Below are 14,460 nucleotides of genomic sequence, written 5' to 3'. Positions count from 1 at the left end.
TTGAAAATCATGGTGCGGGGTTAAGCTGTGGCATATCATTAAGGAGGGGGAAGTCCCTCTTTGGCTAGCTTAAAAGGCTAGTGCTGTTGCATAGCTTCTTAATGATTAGGATGATGATAGAAGGGACGATCAGGCCTCGAAATGTGGGAGTGGGGTTGATTCTACTACAATGGGTATGTAGCTGTGATTAGCCCCGCAAATTTCTGAGCATTGTCCGTAAAAAATCCCAGGCCGGGTGGTAATGAATGAAGTTTGGTTTAGTCGGCCTGGGATTGCGTCTGTTTTAACTCCGAGCGTTGGGACTGCTCAGGAGTGGAGTACGTCTCCTGCAGTAATGATTACGCGGATGGGGGATTCTATTGGGATAACTACGCGGTGGTCAACTTCTAGCAGTCGGAAGTGGCCGTTGGGTAAGTCTGGGGTGGGCACTATGTAGGAGTCGAATGATAGGTCTTTGAAGTCTGTGTATTCGTAGCTTCAGTATCATTGGTGGCCGATGGCTTTTAGGGTGAGGTCTGGTTCGTCGATTTCGTCCATTATGTAGAGGATTTGTAGGGATGGGAGGGCGAGGAGTACCAGGACGATAGCAGGTAGGATTGTCCAGATCAGCTCTACTTCTTGGGCGTCTACAGCATTGGACGAGAGTTTTTCTGTTAGTATGTGGGCTAAAAGGTAGAGAACTAGGCTGCAGATAGCTAGGGCAACGATTAGGGCGTGGTCGTGGAATTCAACGAGTTCTTCTATGATGGGTGATGAGGCGTCTTGGAATCCTAGTTGGGAGTGGTTGGCCACATGAGATGTACAGGATTTTTACCTGTGATTTAGTCTTGACAAGGCTATGTAATTGGTTTACTAACGTCTCATAAGAAAGAAGCATGAGCGGTTAACCTCCTGGGAGACCCAGAAAACTTCACCCCAGCAAACCCGCTAGTAACCCCACCACACATCAAGCCAGAATGATACTTCCTATTCGCCTACGCCATCCTACGTTCAATCCCAAATAAACTAGGAGGCGTATTAGCACTGGCCACCTCCGTACTGATCCTATTCCTAATCCCATTCCTGCACAAATCAAAACAACGAGCAATAACATTCCGACCACTCTCCCAGCTCCTATTCTGAGTACTAGTCGCCGACCTCCTCGTCCTAACATGAGTAGGAAGCCAACCCGTCGAACACCCATTCATCATCATCGGCCAACTCGCTTCAATCGCCTACTTCACTATCCTCCTATTTCTCCTCCCCGCCGCAAGCGCCCTAGAAAACAAAATACTCAACTGCTAAATACTCTAATAGTTTATAAAAACATTGGTCTTGTAAACCAAAGATTGAAGACTTACCACTTCTTAGAGTACCCCAAACTCAGAAAAAAAGGACTCAAACCTTTATCTCCAGCTCCCAAAGCTGGCATTTTCAATAAACTATTCTCTGACCCTAACCCCTAAACCGCCCGAATAGCACCCCGCGACAACCCCCGCACAAGCTCCAATACAACAAACAAAGTCAACAACAGCCCCCAACCCGCCACTAAAAACATCCCTGCCCCATGTGAATAAAACATGGAAACTCCACTAAAATCCGACCGAACAACAAACACCCCAACATTATTCACAGTAGAAACCCCGAACTTCCAAGCCCCCATAAACCCCCCAAACACCAACCCCCCAAAAACAATTGCCACAAACGCTACTGCACATCCAATCACCCGTCAATCCCCCCAAGCCCCAGGGAAAGGCTCCGCTGCTAAAGCTACTGAATAAACAAACACCACCAGCATACCCCCCAAATACACCATAAACAGCACTAAAGCCACGAACGAAACCCCAAGGCCCAGCAACCACCCGCACCCCGCCACAGACGCTAACACCAAACCAACAACCCCATAATACGGCGAAGGATTCGACGCCACACCCAAAACACCCACCGCAAAGCAAATCCCTAAAAAAAACATAAAATAAGTCATTATTCCTGCCCGGACACTACCCGAGGCCTGCGGCTCGAAAAGCCGCCATTGTTCTCAACTACAGGAACTAACCGCAAGCCCCCAATAATTCTACCCCATCTATGCCATTATGCTTAACCCCCCCCCCCTCCCCCCCCGAGGCGGGGGTATTTGGTTATGCATATTCGTGCATAAATTTATATACCCCATATACATACATACTATAGTACCAGTAATATACATTATATACGGACTATCTTATAAGCAGGTGCTAAACCCATACATGTACACGGCCATTAAACCCTTAAACACACTCCTACCAAACCACCCGGCATGAATGTTCTAGGACCATACCGCACAACACCCAATACAACTCCACTCAAGCGCATAACAAGACCCCATTTTAATGAATGCTCACAGGACATGCTCCAACAACAACTCTCCACCACATATCTCATGCAGTTCGTATCAGACGGATTTATTAATCGTACTCCTCACGTGAAATCAGCAACCCGTTGCACATAATGTCCGGTATGACTAGCTTCAGGCCCATACGTTCCCCCTAAACCCCTCGCCCTCCTCACATTTTTGCGCCTCTGGTTCCTCGGTCAGGGCCATCCATTGGGTTCACTCACCCCTCCTTGCCCTTCAAAGTGGCATCTGTGAGTACTTTCACCTTCTCAATGCGTAATCGCGGCATGTTCCAGCTTTTTGGCGCCTCTGGTTCCTCTTATTTTTTCCGGGGTTACCTCACAGGTGGCTATTCCCAGTGATCTCGGGGGTCCCACAATCTAAGCCTGGACACACCTGCCTCACGGCCTATCCTATATTTCAAGGGTCCCTCGATGAGACGGTTGGCGTATATGGGGAATCATCCTGACACTGATGCACTTTGACCACATTCAGTTAATGTTACCTCCACCCTCCGGGTTAAATGGGGCTATTGGATGAATGCTTGTTGGACATAGCACAAAACAACAAATCATTAAGCGCAACCCCTGCGCTTCACAAACTAAACCAGTAAACTTTCGCTAACCACCATGTAGCATAAACCTTCATCGCCCAATCCCAGCAAACTACCTCTAAAACTCCATTAATCATCCCTTCCATGACATCATCGGAACGATGTACATATACACACAAACACATACAAAATAACTTAAACTTATTAGAGAAACTCCAGTACTAAAAATAGTAAACACAAGCAATAATTTCATATACTTCACTCTCACTCACCACTCAACTATCAGCTAACCACACCCCCGTCCACATAGCTTAACACAAAGCATGGCACTGAAGTTGCCAAGATGGCATAAAACATGCCTGCGGACAAAAGACTTAGTCCTAACCTTACGGTTGGTTTTTGCTAAATATATACATGCAAGTATCCGCGCCCCAGTGTAAACGCCCTCGACCACCTACCCCCATACAGGCCTTGAGGAGCGGGTATCAGGCACACCCAAGTAGTAGCCCAAGACGCCTCGCTAAGCCACGCCCCCACGGGTATTCAGCAGTAATTAACATTAAGCAATGAGTGCAAACTTGACTTAGTTATAGCAACAGCCTAACTTCAAGGGTTGGTAAATCTTGTGCCAGCCACCGCGGTCATACAAGAAACCCAAATCAACCGTCCTATTGACACGGCGTAAAGAGTGGTAAAATGCCTATCCTAGCTAACTAAGATCAAAATGCAACTGAGCTGTCATAAGCCCAAGATGCACCTAAACACACCATTAAGATGATCTTAGGAACTAACGACTGATTTAAACCCACGAAAGCCAGGGCCCAAACTGGGATTAGACACCCCACTATGCCTGGCCCTAAATCTTGATACTTACTTTACCGAAGTATCCGCCAGAGAACTACGAGCACAAACGCTTAAAACTCTAAGGACTTGGCGGTGCCCCAAACCCACCTAGAGGAGCCTGTTCTACAATCGATAATCCCCGAATAACCCAACCACCCCTTGCCAACACAGCCTACATACCGCCGTCGCCAGCCCACCTCGAATGAGAGCACAACAGTGGACACAATAGCACCCCGCTAATAAGACAGGTCAAGGTATAGCCTATGGAGTGGAAGAAATGGGCTACATTCCCCATTCATAGGGCACACGGAAAGAAGCGTGAAACCACTTCTGGAAGGCGGATTTAGCAGTAAAGTGGGACAATAGAGCCTACTTTAAGCCGGCCCTGGGGCACGTACATACCGCCCGTCACCCTCCTCAAAAGCCACATCCCACATAACTAATACCATAAATACGCTGAAGATGAGGTAAGTCGTAACAAGGTAAGTGTACCGGAAGGTGTACTTAGAATATCAAGACGTAGCTATAACACCAAAGCACTCAGCTTACACCTGAAAGATATCTACTAGACCGGATCGTCTTGAAGCCCCCCCTCTAGCTCAACCACACAAATAGTACACCAAAACTAAAGAATTTACTAAACTAATTAAACTAAAGCATTTTACAGTCTTAGTATAGGCGATAGAAAAGACACTTAGACGCGATAGAGACCCCAGTACCGTAAGGGAAAGATGAAATAGCAGTGAAACAATCAAAGCGACAGACAGCAAAGATCAACCCTTGTACCTTTTGCATCATGGTTTAGCGAGAACAACCAAGCAAAGTGAACTAAAGTTTGCCCCCCCGAAACCCAAGCGAGCTACTTTCAAGCAGTTAAAGAGAGCGAACCCGTCTCTGTTGCAAAAGAGTGGGATGACTTGTCAGTAGAGGTGAAAAGCCAACCGAGCTGGGTGATAGCTGGTTACCTGTGAAACGAATCTAAGTTCCCCCTTAATCCTCCCTACCGGACATCCTGAACCCTAATGAGATGATTAAGAGCTATTTAATGGAGGGACAGCTCCATTAAAAAAGGACACAACCTCGACTAGCGGATAATTCTTACTACTGATCCTACCGTGGGCCCTAAAGCAGCCATCAAAAAAGAGTGCGTCAAAGCTCCACCACCTAAAAATACCAAAATAAGATGATTCCCTTATCACAAACAGGTCAACCTATGAATATAGGAGAATTAATGCTAAAATAAGTAACTCAGGGCCACACCCCTCTAACGGCGCAAGCTTACATAGAAACATTATTAACAGACCTAGACAGATACAAAAACCCCTACAAGACCACGTATTAACTAACCCTGTTAACCCGACTCAGGAGCGCCTATAAGAGCGATTAAAATCTGTGAAAGGAACTCGGCAAATTAATAAGGCCCGACTGTTTACCAAAAACATAGCCTTCAGCAAATTAAACAAGTATTGAAGGTGATGCCTGCCCGGTGACTTAGGTTTAACGGCCGCGGTATCCTAACCGTGCAAAGGTAGCGCAATCAATTGTCCCATAAATCGAGACTTGTATGAATGGCTAAACGAGGTCTTAACTGTCTCTCACAGATAATCAGTGAAATTGATCTCCCCGTGCAAAAGCGGGGATGTGAACATAAGACGAGAAGACCCTGTGGAACTTAAAAATCAACGACCACCGCGAATCCTCAATCAACCCCACTGGGGCCACTACCATCGCAGAGCCTGGTCGATATTTTTCGGTTGGGGCGACCTTGGAGGAGAACAAATCCTCCAAAAACAAGACCATACCTCTTTACCTAGAGCTACCCCTCAAAGTGCTAACAGTGACCAGACCCAATATAATTGATTAATGGACCAAGCTACCCCAGGGATAACAGCGCAATCCCCCTCAAGAGCCCATATCGACAGGGGGGTTTACGACCTCGATGTTGGATCAGGACATCCTAATGGTGCAGCCGCTATTAAGGGTTCGTTTGTTCAACGATTAACAGTCCTACGTGATCTGAGTTCAGACCGGAGCAATCCAGGTCGGTTTCTATCTATGACACACTCTCCCCAGTACGAAAGGACCGGGAAAGTGGGGCCAATACCACAAGCACGCCCCCCCCCTCTAAGCAGTGAAACCAACTAAACCGTGAAGAGGGCCTTCCCCCACCACTTTCAATCCTAGAAAAGGACCAGCTAGAGTGGCAGAGCCCGGCAAGTGCAGAAGGCTTAAGCCCTTTCCCCAGAGGTTCAAATCCTCTCCCTAGCTTCACCCATAATTCAAATAACAACACTAAGCTGCCTCGTTATATCCCTCCTATACATCATCCCAATCCTGATTGCCGTAGCCTTCCTAACCCTAGTAGAACGGAAAATCCTAAGCTACATACAATCCCGCAAAGGCCCTAACGTTGTCGGGCCTTTTGGCCTACTTCAACCATTTGCGGACGGACTGAAACTATTTACCAAAGAGCCCATCCGACCCTCTACCTCTTCCCCACTTCTATTCATTCTGATACCAATACTAGCCCTTGTCCTAGCCCTCACCACTTGAGCACCACTACCACTCCCATTTCCCCTAGCAGATCTAAACCTCGGAGTTCTCTTCCTAATAGCCATGTCAAGCCTAGCCGTCTACTCAGTCCTATGATCAGGCTGAGCCTCGAACTCAAAATACGCACTAATCGGAGCCCTACGGGCAGTAGCACAGACCATTTCATACGAAGTGACACTGGCCATAATCCTGCTATCAATAATCATACTAAGCGGAAGCTACACACTCAGCTCCTTTGCCATCGCACAGGAGCCTCTATACTTCATTTTCTCCTCATGACCCCTAGCAATAATATGATACGTATCCACCCTAGCAGAGACAAACCGAGCTCCTTTTGACCTCACAGAGGGTGAATCTGAGCTAGTCTCAGGGTTTAACGTTGAATACGCCGCAGGACCCTTCGCCTTATTCTTCCTAGCTGAATATGCGAACATTATGCTAATAAATACACTTACAGCCATCATATTCCTAAACCCAAGCGCCCTAGGGCCACCCACAGAACTATTCCCCGTCATCCTAGCCACAAAAGTCCTCCTACTATCTTCTGGTTTCTTATGGGTCCGAGCTTCATACCCACGATTCCGATATGACCAACTAATGCACCTACTATGAAAAAACTTCCTACCCCTCACACTAGCTCTGTGCCTCTGACACATCAGCATACCTATCTGCTATGCAGGCCTACCTCCTTACATAAGGAAATGTGCCTGAACTACAAAGGGTCACTATGATAAAGTGAACATAGAGGTATAACAGCCCTCTCATTTCCTGTTGACCTTAGAAAAGTAGGAATTGAACCCACACAAGAGAAATCAAAATTCTCCATACTTCCCTTATATTATTTTCTAGTAGAGTCAGCTAATCAAGCTATCGGGCCCATACCCCGAAAATGATGGTTTAACCCCCTCCTCTACTAATGAACCCTTACGCGACCCCAATCATAACCTTCAGCCTCATCTTGGGCACCACAATCACAATTTCCAGCAACCACTGAGTTCTGGCCTGGACAGGACTGGAGATCAACACACTAGCCATCATTCCCCTAATTGCCAAATCCCACCACCCACGAGCAGTAGAAGCCGCAACGAAATACTTCCTAACCCAAGCAGCTGCTTCCGCCCTGGTCCTATTCTCTAGCATAACCAATGCCTGAGTCACCGGCCAATGAGACATCACACAAATAAACCACCCAACCTCCTGTCTACTACTGACAGCAGCAATCGCTATTAAACTGGGCCTAGTGCCATTTCACTTCTGATTCCCAGAAGTACTACAAGGATCGCCACTAATAACAGCCCTGCTACTCTCGACCCTCATAAAATTCCCCCCACTAACCCTGCTCCTACTAACATCCAAATCCCTCGACCCAGCTCTACTCACCGCCATGGCCCTAGCCTCAACAGCACTAGGAGGCTGAATAGGACTGAACCAAACACAAACACGCAAAATCCTAGCCTTCTCGTCCATCTCCCACTTAGGCTGAATCACCATCATCCTAGTTTACAGCCCCAAATTGGCCTTACTTACCTTCTACCTATACACAATCATAACATCAGCCGTATTCCTAGCCCTTAACAAAATCAAAGCCCTTAACCTATCCATGATCACAACCTCATGAACAAAAACCCCAGTGCTAAACGCCACCCTAATACTAGTACTTTTATCCCTAGCAGGCCTCCCCCCATTAACAGGCTTTATACCAAAGTGACTTATCATCCAAGAACTAACTAAACAGGAAATAACACCAGCAGCCATGGCAATTGCCATGCTATCACTGCTCAGCCTCTTCTTCTACCTACGCCTCGCATACCACTCAACAATTACCCTTCCCCCCAACTCCTCTAACCACATAAAACAATGATACACTAGCAAAGCCCCAAGCACACCTACTGCGGTCCTTGCCTCACTATCAATCCTCTTACTTCCCCTGTCCCCAATAATACATGCCATTGTCTAGAAACTTAGGATAACACCCCAAACCGAAGGCCTTCAAAGCCTTAAATAAGAGTTAAACCCTCTTAGTTTCTGCACATTAAGACTTACAGAATATTAACCTGTATCTTCTGAATGCAAGTCAGACGCTTTAATTAAGCTAAAGCCTCCCTAGACAGATGGGCTTCGATCCCACAAAACTCTAGTTAACAGCTAAATGCCTAAACCAATTGGCTTCTGCCTACAAAGACCCTGACGCACCCTAGTGCGCATCGATGAGCTTGCAACTCAACATGAATTTCACTACAGAGCCGATAAGAAGAGGAATTAAACCTCTGTAAAAAGGACTACAGCCTAACGCTTCAACACTCAGCCATCTTACCCGTCACCTTCATCAACCGATGACTATTTTCCACTAACCATAAGGATATTGGCACCCTGTACCTCATCTTCGGGGCATGAGCAGGAATAGTCGGCACCGCACTCAGCCTATTAATCCGCGCAGAACTAGGACAACCAGGAACTCTCCTAGGCGACGACCAAATTTACAATGTAATCGTTACCGCTCACGCCTTTGTAATAAGCTTCTTTATAGTCATACCCATCATGATCGGAGGATTCGGCAACTGATTAGTCCCCCTCATAATCGGTGCCCCCGACATAGCATTCCCGCGAATAAACAACATAAGCTTTTGACTCCTCCCCCCATCATTCCTCCTCCTACTAGCCTCATCCACTGTAGAAGCTGGCGCCGGCACAGGCTGAACTGTCTACCCTCCCCTAGCAGGTAACCTTGCCCACGCCGGAGCTTCAGTAGACCTGGCTATCTTCTCACTCCACTTAGCCGGTATCTCCTCCATCCTTGGGGCCATCAACTTTATCACCACAGCCATCAACATAAAACCCCCCGCACTCTCACAATACCAAACCCCACTATTTGTCTGATCCGTACTAATTACCGCCATCCTACTCCTTCTATCACTCCCCGTACTCGCCGCCGGTATTACAATATTACTAACTGATCGAAACCTAAACACCACATTCTTCGACCCCGCTGGAGGAGGAGACCCAATCCTGTACCAACACCTATTCTGATTCTTCGGACACCCAGAAGTCTATATTCTGATCCTACCGGGGTTTGGAATCATCTCACACGTAGTCACGTACTACTCAGGCAAAAAGGAGCCCTTCGGCTACATGGGAATAGTCTGAGCCATACTATCCATCGGCTTCCTAGGATTCATCGTCTGAGCTCACCACATGTTTACAGTAGGAATAGACGTTGATACCCGAGCCTACTTTACATCAGCCACTATAATCATTGCCATCCCTACCGGAATCAAAGTATTTAGCTGACTAGCCACCCTGCACGGAGGAACAATCAAATGAGACCCCCCCAATACTATGAGCTCTAGGATTTATCTTCCTATTTACCATCGGAGGATTAACAGGAATCGTTCTTGCAAACTCTTCCCTAGACATCGCCCTGCACGACACGTACTACGTAGTTGCCCACTTCCACTACGTCCTATCCATAGGCGCCGTCTTTGCCATTCTAGCAGGATTTACTCACTGATTCCCACTACTCACTGGGTTTACCCTACACCAAACATGAGCAAAAGCCCACTTCGGGGTAATATTTACAGGAGTAAACCTAACGTTCTTCCCCCAGCACTTCCTAGGCCTAGCAGGAATACCCCGACGATACTCGGACTATCCCGACGCCTACACACTATGAAACACCATTTCCTCCATCGGCTCCCTAATCTCAATAGTAGCCGTAATCATACTAATATTCATCATCTGAGAAGCCTTTCCGGCCAAACGAAAAGTCCTACAACCAGAACTAACTACCACAAACGTTGAATGAATCCACGGCTGCCCTCCCCCATACCATACTTTCGAGGAACCGGCCTTCGTCCAAGTACAAGAAAGGAAGGAATCGAACCCTCACATGCTGGTTTCAAGCCAACTGCATTAACCGCTCATGCTTCTTTCTTATGAGACGTTAGTAAACCAATTACATAGCCTTGTCAAGACTAAATCACAGGTAAAAATCCTGTACATCTCATGTGGCCAACCACTCCCAACTAGGATTCCAAGACGCCTCATCACCCATCATAGAAGAACTCGTTGAATTCCACGACCACGCCCTAATCGTTGCCCTAGCTATCTGCAGCCTAGTTCTCTACCTTTTAGCCCACATACTAACAGAAAAACTCTCGTCCAATGCTGTAGACGCCCAAGAAGTAGAGCTGATCTGGACAATCCTACCTGCTATCGTCCTGGTACTCCTCGCCCTCCCATCCCTACAAATCCTCTACATAATGGACAAAATCGATGAACCAGACCTCACCCTAAAAGCCATCGGCCACCAATGATACTGAAGCTACGAATACACAGACTTCAAAGACCTATCCTTCGACTCCTACATAGTGCCCACCCCAGACTTACCCAACGGCCACTTCCGACTGCTAGAAGTTGACCACCGCGTAGTTATCCCAATAGAATCCCCCATCCGCGTGATCATTACTGCAGGAGACGTACTCCACTCCTGAGCAGTCCCAACGCTCGGAGTTAAAACAGACGCAATCCCAGGCCGACTAAACCAAACTTCATTCATTACCACCCGGCCTGGGATTTTTTACGGACAATGCTCAGAAATTTGCGGGGCTAATCACAGCTACATACCCATTGTAGTAGAATCAACCCCACTCCCACATTTCGAGGCCTGATCGTCCCTTCTATCATCATCCTAATCATTAAGAAGCTATGCAACAGCACTTGCCTTTTAAGCTAGCCAAAGAGGGACTTCCCCCTCCTTAATGATATGCCACAGCTTAACCCCGCACCATGATTTTCAATCATAATTATAACCTGATTAACCCTAGCACTCCTCATCCAACCAAAACTACTAGCCTTCACCACAACCAACCCCCCATCAAATAAGACCTCCCTCACTACCAAACCCACACCATGATCCTGACCATGAACCTAAGCTTCTTTGACCAATTTTCCAGCCCCAATCTATTCGGCATCCCCTTAATCCTACTATCCCTACTCTTCCCAGCCCTACTATTCCCGTCCCCAAACAACCGATGAATCAACAACCGCCTTTCTACTATCCAAACATGACTCCTTCACCTAATCACAAAACAACTAATAGTCCCACTCAACAAAAATGGCCACAAATGAGCCATAATATTTACATCCCTAATAATCATACTTCTTACAATCAACCTTCTAGGCCTCCTTCCATATACATTCACCCCAACCACCCAACTATCTATGAACATAGCCCTAGCCTTCCCACCATGGCTCGCCACACTACTAACAGGCCTACGAAACCAACCATCAGCCTCTTTAGACCACCTATTACCCGAAGGTACCCCTACACCCCTAATCCCCGCACTAATCCTGATCGAAACAACCAGCCTACTAATCCGCCCCCTAGCCCTCGGAGTCCGCCTTACAGCCAACCTTACAGCAGGACACTTACTCATCCAACTCATCTCTACAGCCTCCATTGCATTAATACCCACCCTTCCTGCAGTATCCATCCTAACAATAATCATCCTACTACTCCTAACCATCCTAGAAGTAGCAGTAGCCATAATCCAGGCCTACGTCTTCGTGCTCCTTCTAAGCCTATACTTACAAGAAAACATCTAATGGCACACCAAGCACACTCATACCACATAGTTGACCCAAGCCCTTGACCAATCTTCGGGGCAGCCGCCGCCCTACTCACAACCTCAGGATTAATCATGTGATTCCACTACAACTCATCCATACTACTAACCCTAGGCCTCATCTCAATACTCCTAGTAATACTCCAATGATGACGAGACATTGTACGAGAAAGCACCTTCCAAGGCCATCACACTCCCACAGTCCAAAAAGGCCTACGATACGGCATAATCCTTTTCATCACATCCGAAGCATTCTTCTTCTTAGGGTTCTTCTGAGCGTTCTTCCACTCGAGCCTGGCCCCAACCCCAGAACTAGGAGGCCAATGACCCCCAACAGGAATTAAACCACTCAACCCGATAGAAGTCCCCCTACTAAACACAGCCATCCTACTAGCCTCAGGCGTTACCGTAACGTGAGCCCATCACAGCATCACAGAAGGAAACCGAAAACACGCCATCCACGCCCTAACCCTAACGATCCTCCTGGGATTCTACTTCACAGCCCTACAAGCAATAGAATACCACGAAGCCCCATTCTCAATCGCCGATAGCGTCTACGGATCTACCTTCTTCGTTGCCACTGGATTCCACGGACTCCACGTAATCATCGGATCCTCCTTCCTGACCGTCTGCCTCTTCCGACTGATCAAGTTCCACTTTACATCAGACCACCACTTCGGATTCGAGGCAGCAGCCTGATACTGACACTTCGTAGACGTCATCTGACTATTCCTCTACATAACCATCTACTGATGAGGATCTTGCTCTTCTAGTATATTAATTACAATTGACTTCCAATCTCTAGAATCTGGTATAAACCCAGAGGAGAGCAATGAACGCACTCATGTTCATATTCGCCCTATCATCAATCCTAAGCGCCGCCCTAACCGCATTAAACTTCTGACTCGCCCAAATAAACCCCGACTCAGAGAAACTCTCACCGTACGAATGTGGATTCGACCCACTTGGATCTGCTCGATTACCATTCTCAGTCCGATTCTTCCTCAGTAGCCATCCTGTTCGTCCTATTCGACCTAGAAATCGCCCTCCTACTCCCCCTGCCATGAGCCGTCCAACTCCAATCCCCCCTAATGACCCTCACCTGAACTGTAGTGATCCTCCTTCTCCTAACACTCGGACTGGCCTACGAGTGAATTCAAGGGGGCCTAGAATGAGCAGAATAACAGAAAGTTAGTCTAACCAAAAAGATAGCTGGTTTCGACCCAGCAGATTACAGCCAACCCTGTAACTTTCTTATGTCGCCCCTACATTTAAGCTTCTACTCAGCCTTCATTTTCAGCGGACTAGGACTAGCCTTCCACCGAACCCACCTAGTATCCGCCCTACTATGCCTTGAAAGCATAATATTATCGATATTCGTAGGCCTATCAATATGATCCATCGAAAACCAAGTCTCCTCATTCACCATGGTACCAATTCTCATGCTAACCTTCTCAGCGTGTGAGGCAGGCACAGGCCTGGCCATCCTAGTAGCCTCCACCCGCACACATGGCTCCGACCATCTACACAACCTAAACCTCCTGCAATGCTAAAAATCATCCTACCCACAATCATACTTCTTCCAACAGCCCTGCTGTCTCCACCAAAATTTCTATGGACTAACACCACCTTATACAGCCTCCTAATCGCTGCCCTAAGCCTACAGTGATTAATCCCAACCTACTACCCCTACAAATTTTTATCCAACTGAACAGGAATTGACCAAATCTCATCCCCCCTCCTAGTACTATCCTGCTGACTACTCCCACTCATAATCATAGCAAGCCAAAACCACCTGCAACAAGAACCCCTACAACGCAAACGAATCTTTATCTCAACCTTAGTCGCAGTCCAGCCATTCATCCTACTAGCCTTTTCCACCACAGAACTAGCACTATTTTACATCTCATTTGAAGCAACCCTCATTCCCACCCTAATCTTAATCACCCGATGGGGGAACCAACCAGAACGCCTAAGCGCTGGCATCTACCTGCTATTCTACACGCCAGTAAGCTCTCTACCCCTGCTAATCACAATCATACACCTATACGTGAAAATTGGCACCCTGCACCTGCCAACCCTACAACTAACCCACCCAACCCTATCCACCTCATGGACAGGAATACTATCAGGTCTAGCACTGCTCATAGCATTCATAGTAAAAGCCCCACTATACGGCCTACACCTCTGACTGCCAAAAGCCCACGTAGAAGCACCCATCGCAGGCTCAATACTCCTCGCCGCCCTACTACTAAAGCTAGGAGGATACGGAATTATACGAGTCACTCTATTTATGGGCCCACTGTCCAACCTCCTGCACTACCCCTTCCTAACCCTGGCCCTATGAGGCGCCCTAATGACTAGCTCAATCTGCCTACGACAGACAGACCTAAAATCACTAATCGCTTATTCATCCGTTAGCCACATAGGCCTAGTTATCGCCGCAGGAATAATCCAAACCCACTGATCATTCTCAGGGGCAATGATCCTAATAATTTCCCATGGACTAACTTCCTCCATACTATTCTGCCTAG

General features: G+C 47.3%; 1 long non-coding RNA gene across 1 annotated transcript in view; it reads right to left on the bottom strand.

Annotated features, from left to right (window-relative positions):
• The window catches only part of LOC308186310, a 191,405-nt gene extending 190,216 nt beyond the window's left edge, over positions 1-1,189 (bottom strand). The window contains exon 1 of the long non-coding RNA XR_013944010.1: positions 1,032-1,189. This is a non-coding gene — a long non-coding RNA (uncharacterized lncRNA). The remainder of the gene's footprint in view (positions 1-1,031) is intronic.
• Between the last annotated feature and the right edge of the window lie 13,271 nt (positions 1,190-14,460).

The sequence above is a fragment of the Anser brachyrhynchus genome (genome assembly GCF_964034855.1).
Source record: "Anser brachyrhynchus genome assembly, contig: SCAFFOLD_85, whole genome shotgun sequence".
Classification (NCBI taxonomy): Eukaryota; Metazoa; Chordata; class Aves; order Anseriformes; family Anatidae; genus Anser; species Anser brachyrhynchus.
Note: the sequence above shows the minus strand (reverse complement) of the source record. Positions and strands in the feature narration are given on the sequence as shown.